The sequence below is a fragment of the Salminus brasiliensis genome, chromosome 18 (assembly GCF_030463535.1).
Source record: "Salminus brasiliensis chromosome 18, fSalBra1.hap2, whole genome shotgun sequence".
NCBI lineage: Eukaryota > Metazoa > Chordata > Actinopteri > Characiformes > Bryconidae > Salminus > Salminus brasiliensis.
The window spans coordinates 32,991,409-33,002,299 of NC_132895.1; the positions used below are offsets into that span (position 1 = coordinate 32,991,409).

The window sequence follows — 10,891 nt, forward strand, 5'->3', positions numbered from 1 at the left end:
GTTAGGAGTCTTGCCCAAGGACTCTACACTTACTGGAGTAGAGTGGTGTGCTAGGCCAGTATGCTGGCCCTAGCCACTCCCATTATTGTCATGGTGTATCCTATGGTGAGCTCGGTCCTGAGGGACGTCGATGGTCCACATACTTCAATGATTAAAATGATTAAAACTCACCTTCTAAAAAAGTCTACAGTTCCACGTCCATGCAAACCTCCCTTGGCTTTGAAGAACGAGCAAAAAACGGATTGTAAGAAAGTTCCAATGAACAAAAACAAATAAATAAAGATGTAGGTCTACTGATCTTGGTCCAGCCCTGTGTTGAAGCTGATCTTCTGATTGGACAGGCAGCACTTAAGACTGGGTGGGTAAACAGGAAATTGTGCTGTCTAGATGCATAGGAGGAACAAAGCAGTTATCTCATCAGGGGAGGATAATAACTCCACATATCTCACATATTTGCTCGACCCAGTAATCAAAATTCCTTTTGTGGTTTTTCGAAAATGTTGATCAGACCGATTAAAAAAAGTCCTTTTGTTGTGCACGAACTTTTAGGTACGAATTCTAAAACCACGTCGAACCAGACAAAAAAGAGACATCAATCAAAGGCGAAAGTCAGCAGTCTAATCTAATCTAATCACTTCCTGTGTCCAATCCGCAACTTTTAAAAAATTGACAGCATAAACGGTTGACAGATTAGACTTCCAACTACAGCTCCTGTTGGACTGCTGTTCTCTTTACTAACTTGAAGTAAGAAGTTGGAAGCGGCAAAATCCTTGAGGAACTTTTGGTAGTTCTTCAATCTGAAACTGTGGAGAACCTTTTCTTGAAGGTTCCTAAACGTACCTTCCTAAAGGGGTTCCGTCACACACTGACCTCCCAAAGTTCCTCGAGGGTCTTGTACGTTCACAGCAATCAACTACTGACAGTTAGCTAGAACAAGTTAGACACAGCAAGTTAATGGTACCATTACCAGGTACAACAAGCACCAACATTAACATCAGCAGCAGACACCTAAAGGAACCCTACTGACCGTTACCTAGAGCACTACTGGACACAACAAATACATAGAGTTTCCAGGGACCAATACCAAGCACAACCAGCATCTAGAGGACAGTTACCTGGAACACCAAGCGCCTAGTGATCATTACCAGCTACAACCAGCACCTGAGGACAGTTACCTGGAACACCAGTTTACCAAGCGCCTAGTTACCGATGCCATGAAGTGCCCAGAGACTGTTACCTGGAATGGCAATGGAAGTTCCTACAGATAACTGACTACTGACAGTTACCTAGAACGCCCTAGACGTCCCTGAGGAGCACTACTGGATGCGACCAGCACCTAGAGACCATCCCCTGAAAGGGTAAGTGCCTAGAGGTGACTAGGCAACTAAACGACCTTTACCTGGAGGTGAATCTGAGCACCTTGGAGATGAGGCCAGTTGCCAGGCTGTTGACACTAGTCTCAGAGGGCGTCTTGCACAGCGCGCCATCTGACCTCCCGAGTTCGGACCTCTTCTGCTTCCTGCGCAGTTTCCTGCGGTAAAACGCGCCCAGCAGCTCCATTCGCTCCGTACCCGCTGAACTCTCGCGCTCGAATGGCAAATCGCAAACGGTGTCAGGCGGTTAGCAACATGGAGACGCAGACCGTCCTGTCATTAAAGTGCGCAATTAAACGTCATTACCACTCCAGCGATAAGGCAGCAAGATAAACATCCTGCCTCTGACGAATCAGCACCCGAGAGGGGGCGGGGAGAGAGCGAGCGCGAGAGCGAGCGCGAGAGAGACAGAGGCAGATGCGTTAGGTGGGCAGAAATGAGGTGAAAGAAATCCCAAAGATTGAGAAAAAGGGTCGAGGAGGAGGAGGACGTGGAAACGCGGCTCAGATGCAGAGCTCTATTCCAATTTGAACGCTGGGAGCGAACGCTAACACATGATAGCATGCGCACACATGGCCGAACAAAGGCGTCTCTGTGCCTTCATCTTTCTCTCCTTTCTCGTCTTCCTCCCTCTTTCTCTCCGGACCTATCTGTCAACACGTGACCCCAGTGTGAATTCATGGGGCACATCCATGCCCGGGGGGCATCATCAGGGCTGAAATGGGCAGGAAAGATCTAGGCCAGCAGGTTTAGGGTGTGTTCACATCACAGCTATGCTAATGAACCCTCATGTCATGTCCCGCGGGGAGGGTTGTTGCGCGACAGGTGTCTTCACCTGCCTCTTGATTTTAGGGATATAGTGATGACATGGGGTCCACGCAACCTCCCCCTCGTCCAGTCTCTGGTCTGGAGTACGGGACTCCGGGTAGGGGAGTGTTACACAAAGCCGTCCCGCAGCCCTGGCACCTCTCTTTCAGCTCGAGGACAATAGCTGCGGATTTCCGCACTTTTCCGTGGTGCGTCTCCTGGGAGACTCCAGGATTTTCCCCTCGGACAAGCGGACCCTCCCAACGTAAGCCGAGCCCCAGGAATGCAACAGATCTGTAACACACACAGATCGTTCACACCCAGGCCTTCGAGAACCTCTCCCGCCATCTGTGGCTACCCACGTCTTCTTTCCATCCGTCCCCATCTATGCTCCGTCTTGCTCTGTCTCTCCCCTCCCACCCTCCCTCTCTCTCTGTCTGTCTGTCCTCTGTGGGGTCGGTCTATAGCAGGGTGTGTCTGGACGCAGAAACCTTATCTGAGCCTGGGGAACACTGGTTGCAAATCTGTTTGATCTGAGGAAACTGAAACTGGAGAGAGGATTAGACAGAAGGGAGGGAGACGGCGGTGGTGGGAGAAAGATGGTGGGATGTAGGGGAGAGGGGACGGGGTGTGGACTCTGAGACCTACTGTCCGTTGACACCTGAACAAGGGGAACAAATCCTGTCTCCAGAACAACACCCCCCTCCACGAAGGTCCAAACTGAAGCAGTTACCGAACCTGTCCTCAGGGACCTCAGTCATGATTTCCGCCACCTTCTGACTTGGACCTGTCTATCGCCATCGTATCTTTAAGGCTGACTGGACCAGGTAGGCTGGAGATGACCGCTTTCGGCGCCTCTTTATGTTATGAGCGGTGTTCCCCAGGGCGCAATTCTTGGCCCGCTTTTATTCCCCACGTCTTCATGGGTCCAAGATCTCTCCACATGGCTTTTCTCACTGTTGTCACCTCAGCAGTACACGACTGGTTCTTCATCGCTGGACCTCTCCGAAATCTTCACCCTTTACGCCTCACATACGTCTACGAACCCAAGAGGGATTCATAATCAGCTAACCTCTTCTGAGACTTATCCTATCTTAGATCCAGGGATATTTTACTATACTCTACTCAACAAAACCCGTTAGCTGATCCCTCGTGTGGAGGCAAGGGTTTAATCCTTAAATCATAAGTCTTAAAAGGTACACTAAATTGACAAAAGTATTGGGACATTTGTTCATTACACTGTTTCCTCAGATTTTGGAGGATGGAGCTTTGCTAGCTTTGCTGTGAGGGCTCGATTAGAAGGGGCGTCCACAAACTTTTTACAAGAAGGATCGGCATGATGATGATCTGTGATGACGGTATATCCCATACTGTAACGTCGAAGCAGGTTCTGCAATTACTGGAGGACTCTATTAACTAACTACGATCACAATCTCTTACACTGTCTTGAGCATTACCGACGCAAGCTCAAGTAAACATCCACATTCCAGAGCTCGTATCTGGCAAAAATTCCAGGCATGTCTAAGTGGACATGTCCACTATAGAGGGCAACAAATCCCAAACGTGTGGTCCTGTGAATCTTCCCATGTAAGGGAAACATGTAGAGATGGGATATCAAATGCCAGACAAGCCACTCCATTATGCCCCTTTTGAAGAACAAGAAGAAGAAGAAGAGGTGAACTCGGAAGGAGGGGGCAAGGCAACAGTAACTGTTGTCCCCCCCAGACTCCCACGGGGACCTCAGATTCTTATCTCTGGCCGTCGCTGAGAGATTCCGTCACTACTCTGCTGATCCCAGAGGAACCATGGCGGTAATGTTGCAACTGACAGAAGGCCGGAGGACCGGGTTTAGGAGCTAGCTGTCTAGGGAGGCAAGGGACGGTGATAGACTCGGTATGCATGAGCCATACGTCACTTTTATATCCGTGGTATCCGTAACTGAGGGGGACAAAAGGGGGGCAGGTTAGGAATCAAGGGACTTCCCACTTAGTTAGACCTCCCCAGTGACTCGAGACACCCTGAAGACGTGCTGTATTGATTAGCTGTGTCCCTTTGTCCCTTTGTCAGCGTGGCTCTGTAATGCACAAACAGACTGTGACGGTTTAAGGGGTTAATAAGTCCTGTCCATACCTACCCACTTTTCTGTAAATCTGATCTAACCAGTCTAACCTGCGGTTGTAGAGCAGAACAGATATTGGATCGGTATACTCAGCATTGCGGTACTCTGATCGGTACCTGGATCAGTTTGGGTTCGGATCGTTATCAAACAATACTTAGCAATCCTCTCCGTACCTCCCTACCTTTCTGTAAATCTGATCTAACCGATCAAGCTCTGCTTATGGTGGTAGAGCTGGACAGGTATTGGATTGCTATTGTCAGTTACTCAGCATTAAGGTACCTGGATCAGTACTGGTACTTTGATCGCTATGAAATCGGATCGCTATTAATCAATACTCAGGATCCGCATCGGATTGGTTTGCTATTGGCTGATATTCATCATTAAGGTACTTCGATCAGTAATGGATTGTTATTAGCTTATACTTAGCATTACAGTTCTTGGATCGATATCGGATTGGCATCATCCGATTTGCAGATCGGATCGGTATTGTTCGATACTCATGATTCAGGTACTCGAATATATTTCTATACACAGCATTAGCGTACTTTGATCGGATCGCTATCATTCAGTACACTTGGTTCTGTATGGCATTGAGGCACTGGGATTGGATCTGTATCATTTGATACTCTGCGTTAAGATACTCAGATCGAATCTGTATTGTTTAATACTCAGAATTAAGATACTCAGATCGGATTGGTATCGTTCGAAACTCACCATTAAGGTACTCGGTTTGGATATGTATTGTTCAACACTCAGCATTAAGATACTCGGATCAGATCTGTCTCGTTCAACATTTAGCCTTAAGATACTCAGATCGGATCGGTATTGTTCGATACTCAGGATTAAGATACTCGGATCAGATCGGTATCGTTCGATACTGCACATCAAGGTACTCGGATCGGATCTGTATTGTTCGATACTCAGGATCAGGATACTCTGATCGAATCGGTATCATTCCATACTCCGCATCAAGGTACTCTGATCAGATCTGTATTGTTCAACACTCAGGATTAAGATACTCAGATTGGATTGCTATTGTCCAATACTCAGGATTAAGGTACTCTGATCAGATCGGTATTGTTCGATCCTCAGGATTACGGTACTCTGATCGGATTGCTATTGTCCGATACTTAGGATTAAGGTACTCTGATCGGATTGCTATTGTCTGATACTTAGGATTAAGGTACTCTGATCGGATCTGTATTGTTCGATACTTCGGATTAAGGTACTCTAAACGGATCGGTATTGTTCGATACTCAGGATTAAAGTATTCTGATCGGATTGCTATTGTCCGATACTTAGGATTAAGGTACTCTGATCGGATTGCTATTGTCTGATACTTAGGATTAAGGTACTCTGATCGGATCTGTATTGTTCGATACTTCGGATTAAGGTACTCTAAACGGATCGGTATTGTTTGATACTCAGGATTAAAGTATTCTGATCGGATTGCTATTGTCCGATACTCAGGATTAAGATACTCTGATCAGATCGGTATTGTTCGATACTCAGGATTAAGATACTCAGATCGGATTGCTATTGTCCGATACTCAGGATTAAGATACTCAGATCGGATTGCTATTGTCCGATACTCAGGATTAAGGTACTCTGATCAGATCGGTATTGTTCGATACTCAGGATTACGGTACTCTGATCGGATTGCTATTGTCCGATACTTAGGATTAAGGTACTCAGATCGGATTGCTATTGTCTGATACTCAGGATTAAGATACTCAGATTGGATTGCTATTGTCTGATACTCAGGATTAAGGTACTCTGATCAGATCGGTATTGTTCAACACTCGGGATAAGCAAAATATGAAAAACAGCCGAATGTAAATCTCGCCGCCTCGGTGGGTTCATCTAAGGGGCAGGCAGGAAATATGGAGCTGTGTGTGTGTGTGTGTGTGTGTGTCTACAAAAAACAAGCAGTGCGCCATCTGTTGGCCTAACTCATGACATGGACCACTCACCAAACAACAAACCCTGTTCCTCACCAGAGCCTCATAGTCCTCCTATCACATAAAGCCCATGATGTGCAGAGGGGCCGTGGCTGTGGTGGGCATCGTCACTGCCCCCAGAAGAAACCCCTATAGCCCCCAGTCTGATCAGACCTGAGAGATGACCGTCTCTTAGGAGGCTCTCAGGACGTCGTTGGGACAGGACTGTGAGGTCAGTGATGGCTGCACACAGACTCTGGGCGCTGTTCCAGACACTGTGATTGATGCTGTGCATCGGAGGGCTTTGTGTGAGGGTCTGCGCCTCTCAGTGATGAAACTGCACACTTAGAAAACCATCACTCAAACACACACTTACACACACACACTCACACACACTTGTACACCGAGGCAGGGAGACGTTTGTATATTTTCAGTGTAAAAGACTGACCGTCAAACCATTAAAGCCACGTTCTGTAACAGCGTCTCCGTCATTCCCACTCCGGGCCGGAGCGCTGCTGCTGCTACTGCACTATGGAGGTTTGGTGGTGGAGCTGCAGGAGGAGAACCTCTCCAGAACCGCTGCAGAACCCATAGAGTCATATTAGTGTAGAGTCCTGTAGTATTCAGCCCACATGCGGCTCCACCTTCAGATCAAGCTTCTGCAGCTCTCAGCTTGTCCAGAAATGCATATATGTGTACAGCTGGCCACGAGGGGGCGCTCAGAGCGTGATTGGTATTTATTGCAGTGGAGTAAAAGTGATTTACACTCCTAAACTGTAGGGGGAGCTCTGAAGCAAGGCTGGGAAACTCTTAGATGGGGGCGGGGCAACAGGCGGTCAAACTAAGCAGCAGAACCAATCAACATCTTTGTTTTAGCGGGAGGCGGGACAACAGGCGGTTAAGCTTAAAGGCAGAACCAATCAAAAATCTGTTTTAGCTGGAGGCGGGACAACAGTCAAGCTAAGAGACAGAACCAATCAAAAATCTCCATTTTAGCTGGAGGCGGGACAACAGACAGTTAAGCTTAAGCCTTTAAGAACCAGTCAAAATCTTTGTTTTATCTGGGGGCGGGGCACAAACCAGTGCTGGTGGTCTTTATAGCCCTCTAGCCCACGTTCAGCATTGGGCACGGTGACCTTGGAGGCACAGAGCAGCTGGTTCTAGCTGGTTCTCCAGGGCTTTTCTAGAGAGGTTATCACAGCTGTGTGATTACTAGCTAGACCGGGTGTCTGGATACTTTTGTCCACAGAGCCATTCTCCAGCTCCAGCGGACTAGAACGGTCCTCTTACACAATTAGAAGAACGCCTCAAGAACCCTCTCAGCCCGTGACCATAGCGACTTAAACCCCCCAACCCCCCCCTCTTCCCCCACCCCCCGGTCCTGGATTCCGCTGGTAGCGGCGCTGAGGAATCCAGTTATTGAGGAATTCCACCGAACGACCTTCCCGCCGCCACCTTATTAGGACGAGGAGGGCCGCAGGAGGCAGCAGCAGCTGTATTTATAGCCTGTGTATACAGAGCGGAGGCCGGAGCGGGGCGAGGGAGGAGAGAGGCGGTTCAGGGAACGGGTCGAGGGAACACAGCTACACAGCTCCTCCTGAAACCCCAGACAAGGCATGCTCACCAGCTGAAGTTCACCTCTTCAGTTTGCACTGGAGCTGCGAGGCTAACGGGGTCTGGAAGCTTCTATCTCCGTTAGCACGGTGCTAACGCCATGTGCGCTCGCGGCTGTGGTTCCTGACAGTGGAAGACACTGATGTTAGCTAAGCTAGATAATGTTAGCTAGATCTTAAACACTCTAGATTAAGGTTTCTAAACGTTAAAAACAAACTAGATCTTAAAAACAAATGATTCATTATTATTCATTATTATGCAGTGTCCAGTATGAACTATTCAGTATCCACTATGAATTATTCATTATCCTCTATGTATTATTCAGTATCCGCTATGTATTATTCAGTATCCACTATGAATTATTCAGTATCTACTATGAATTATTCAGTATCCGCTGTGAATTATTCAGTATCCGCTGTGAATTCTTCGTTATCCACTTTGAATGATGAATTATTCATTATCCTCTATGTATTATTCAGTATCCGCTATGAATTATTCATTATCCGCTATGTATTATTTAGTATCCACTATGTATTATTCAGTATCTGCTATGAATTATTCAGTATCCACTGTGAACTATTCAGTATCCACTGTGAATTATTCAGTATCCACTATGAATTATTCAGTATCCACTGTGAACTATTCAGTATCCATTATGAATTATTCAGTATCCACTATGAATTATTCAGTATCCACTGTGAACTATTCAGTATCCACTATGTATTATACAGTTACCGCTATGAATTATTCCGTATCCTCTGTGTATTCTTGTGTAGCATTGTTGGCTAAGCTACGTAGAAAGACCAGCTGCAGGACCACCAGTCTGAGCCTCAGCACATGCAGCCCTTACAGAATTTTACCAGGTAACACAAACAACTGAGCTCTATGAATGACCTTCTACCACACACATGCACTGAAACACACACACACACACACACTGAAACACACACACACTGAAACACACACACATGCACTGAAACACACACACACTGAAACATACACACACACACACTGAAACATACACACACACACACACTGAAACATACACACACACGCACTGAAACATACACACACACGCACTGAAACACACACACACATGCACTGAAACACACACACACACACACACTAAAACACACAGAAGGGAAAGTGTGTATGTAAGCAGTTTCTGTCTGCTGTGGTGATGCCAAAACAACATTCCAAAAACAGATGGGAGCACAGGACCAGGATGGTACCAGGTATAAACACACACACCCAAACCGTACAGCCCGGCACCACCGGGCAAGGAGACCACCATAACTGCAGAGCTCCAGACCTGCTCGGGCTTCAACGTCAGCACAGGAACTGGTTCCCGGCCTTACATCCCCAAGCACAATGCCAGGCTCTGGAGTTGTGCTAGAACTGCCTATGGCTCCTGTAGGTGTTATGATACGCGTGTATGTGTCCCAATACTTTTGTCCACGTGGTGTATGTGTGTGTATATATACATATATGTAAAGATGGATATACGGTATGGCATGCAGACCTGTGTTTAATGCGTAGTTGAACTCCTCCGCTGCATCGGCCTTTGCGTGCCCGCTGGCAGGAGGGAGGCGGTGTGAGGGGGCGGGACTCGTTACAGCAGGGGCCGGCGCAGCGCTCTCTACACGGACACAAACACAGGTACAGGTGTAATTACTCGTTTCACACGGCATCCTCACACACATGCCAAGCGCTGATTAGCAACTTCTGTTTGCCAGGTTAAGTCTGTATTTGGCTAAGGAGGCACCAGTCTGGCCTTTAATCACACACACACACACACACACACACACACATTTTCTCTGTGAATATTGCTCTGTTGTATCCGTGTACCGGATACAGGCAGAGAGGCAGAGGAGACAGTAACACCTGTGCTTGTGTGTGTGTGTGTGTGTGTGTGTGTGTGTGAGAGAGAGTTGTGTAGATACTCATGTGGTTTGGTTCAGAGCATCTGCACCCAACTGGATTGGCTTGAGCGTTTCATTTAGAAACTGGAGGGAAAGTAATTGTGGGTAATGTAGTCTCCAGCGGGGGCGTGTGGTTTAGGGTCCATGGTCCATGACAAAATTAAATAGAACTCAATAGAACTGAATAATTCATACTGGATACTGAATGATTCATAGCGGATACTGAATGATTCATAGCGGATACTGAATGATTCATAGCGGATACTGAATAATTCATAGTGGATACTGAATGATTCATAGCGGATACTGAATGATTCATAGCGGATACTGGAAAATTCATAGTGGATCCTGAATAATTCATAGCGGATACTGAATAATTCATAGTAGATACTGAATGATTCATAGTGGATACTGAATGATTCATAGTGGATACTGGAAAATTCATAGTGGATCCTGAATAATTCATAGCGGATAATGGATCATTCATAGCGGATACTGAATAATTCATAGTAGATACTGAATGATTCATAGTGGATACTGAATGATTCATAGTGGATACTGAATGATTCATAGTGGATACTGAGTGATTCATAGCGGATACTGGAAAATTCATAGCGGATACTGAATAATTCATAGTAGATACTGAATGATTCATAGTGGATACTGAATGATCCATAGTGGATACTGAATGATTCATAGTGGATACTGAGTGATTCATTGCGGATACTGGAAAATTCATAGCGGATACTGGAAAATTCATAGCGGATACTGAATAATTCATAGTAGATACTGAATGATTCATAGTGGATACTGAATGATTCATAGTGGATACTGAATAATTCATAGCGGATAATGGATCATTCATAGCGGATACTGAATAATTCATAGTAGATACTGAATGATTCATAGTGGATACTGAATGATTCATAGTGGATACTGAGTGATTCATAGCGGATACTGGAAAATTCATAGTGGATACTGAATAATTCATAGCGGATACTGAATAATTCATAGCGGATACTGAATGATTCATAGCAGATACTAAAAAATTCATAGCGGATACTGAATAATTCATAGTGGATACTGAATAATTCATAGCGGATACAGACAAAACAG

General features: G+C 46.1%; 1 protein-coding gene across 2 annotated transcripts in view; it reads right to left on the reverse strand.

The window, feature by feature from the left end:
* Positions 1-9,488, reverse strand: part of shroom3 (shroom family member 3) — a 28,535-nt gene extending 19,047 nt beyond the window's left edge. Inside the window, exon 1 of one of the 2 annotated variants that reach the window (XM_072661818.1) lies at positions 9,376-9,488. The gene's annotated coding sequence lies outside the window, so the exon portion shown is untranslated. Of the gene's footprint in view, positions 1-1,399; positions 1,544-9,375 lie in introns of those variants that run through there. The other variant, XM_072661817.1, reaches the window with a different exon arrangement.
* Between the last annotated feature and the right edge of the window lie 1,403 nt (positions 9,489-10,891).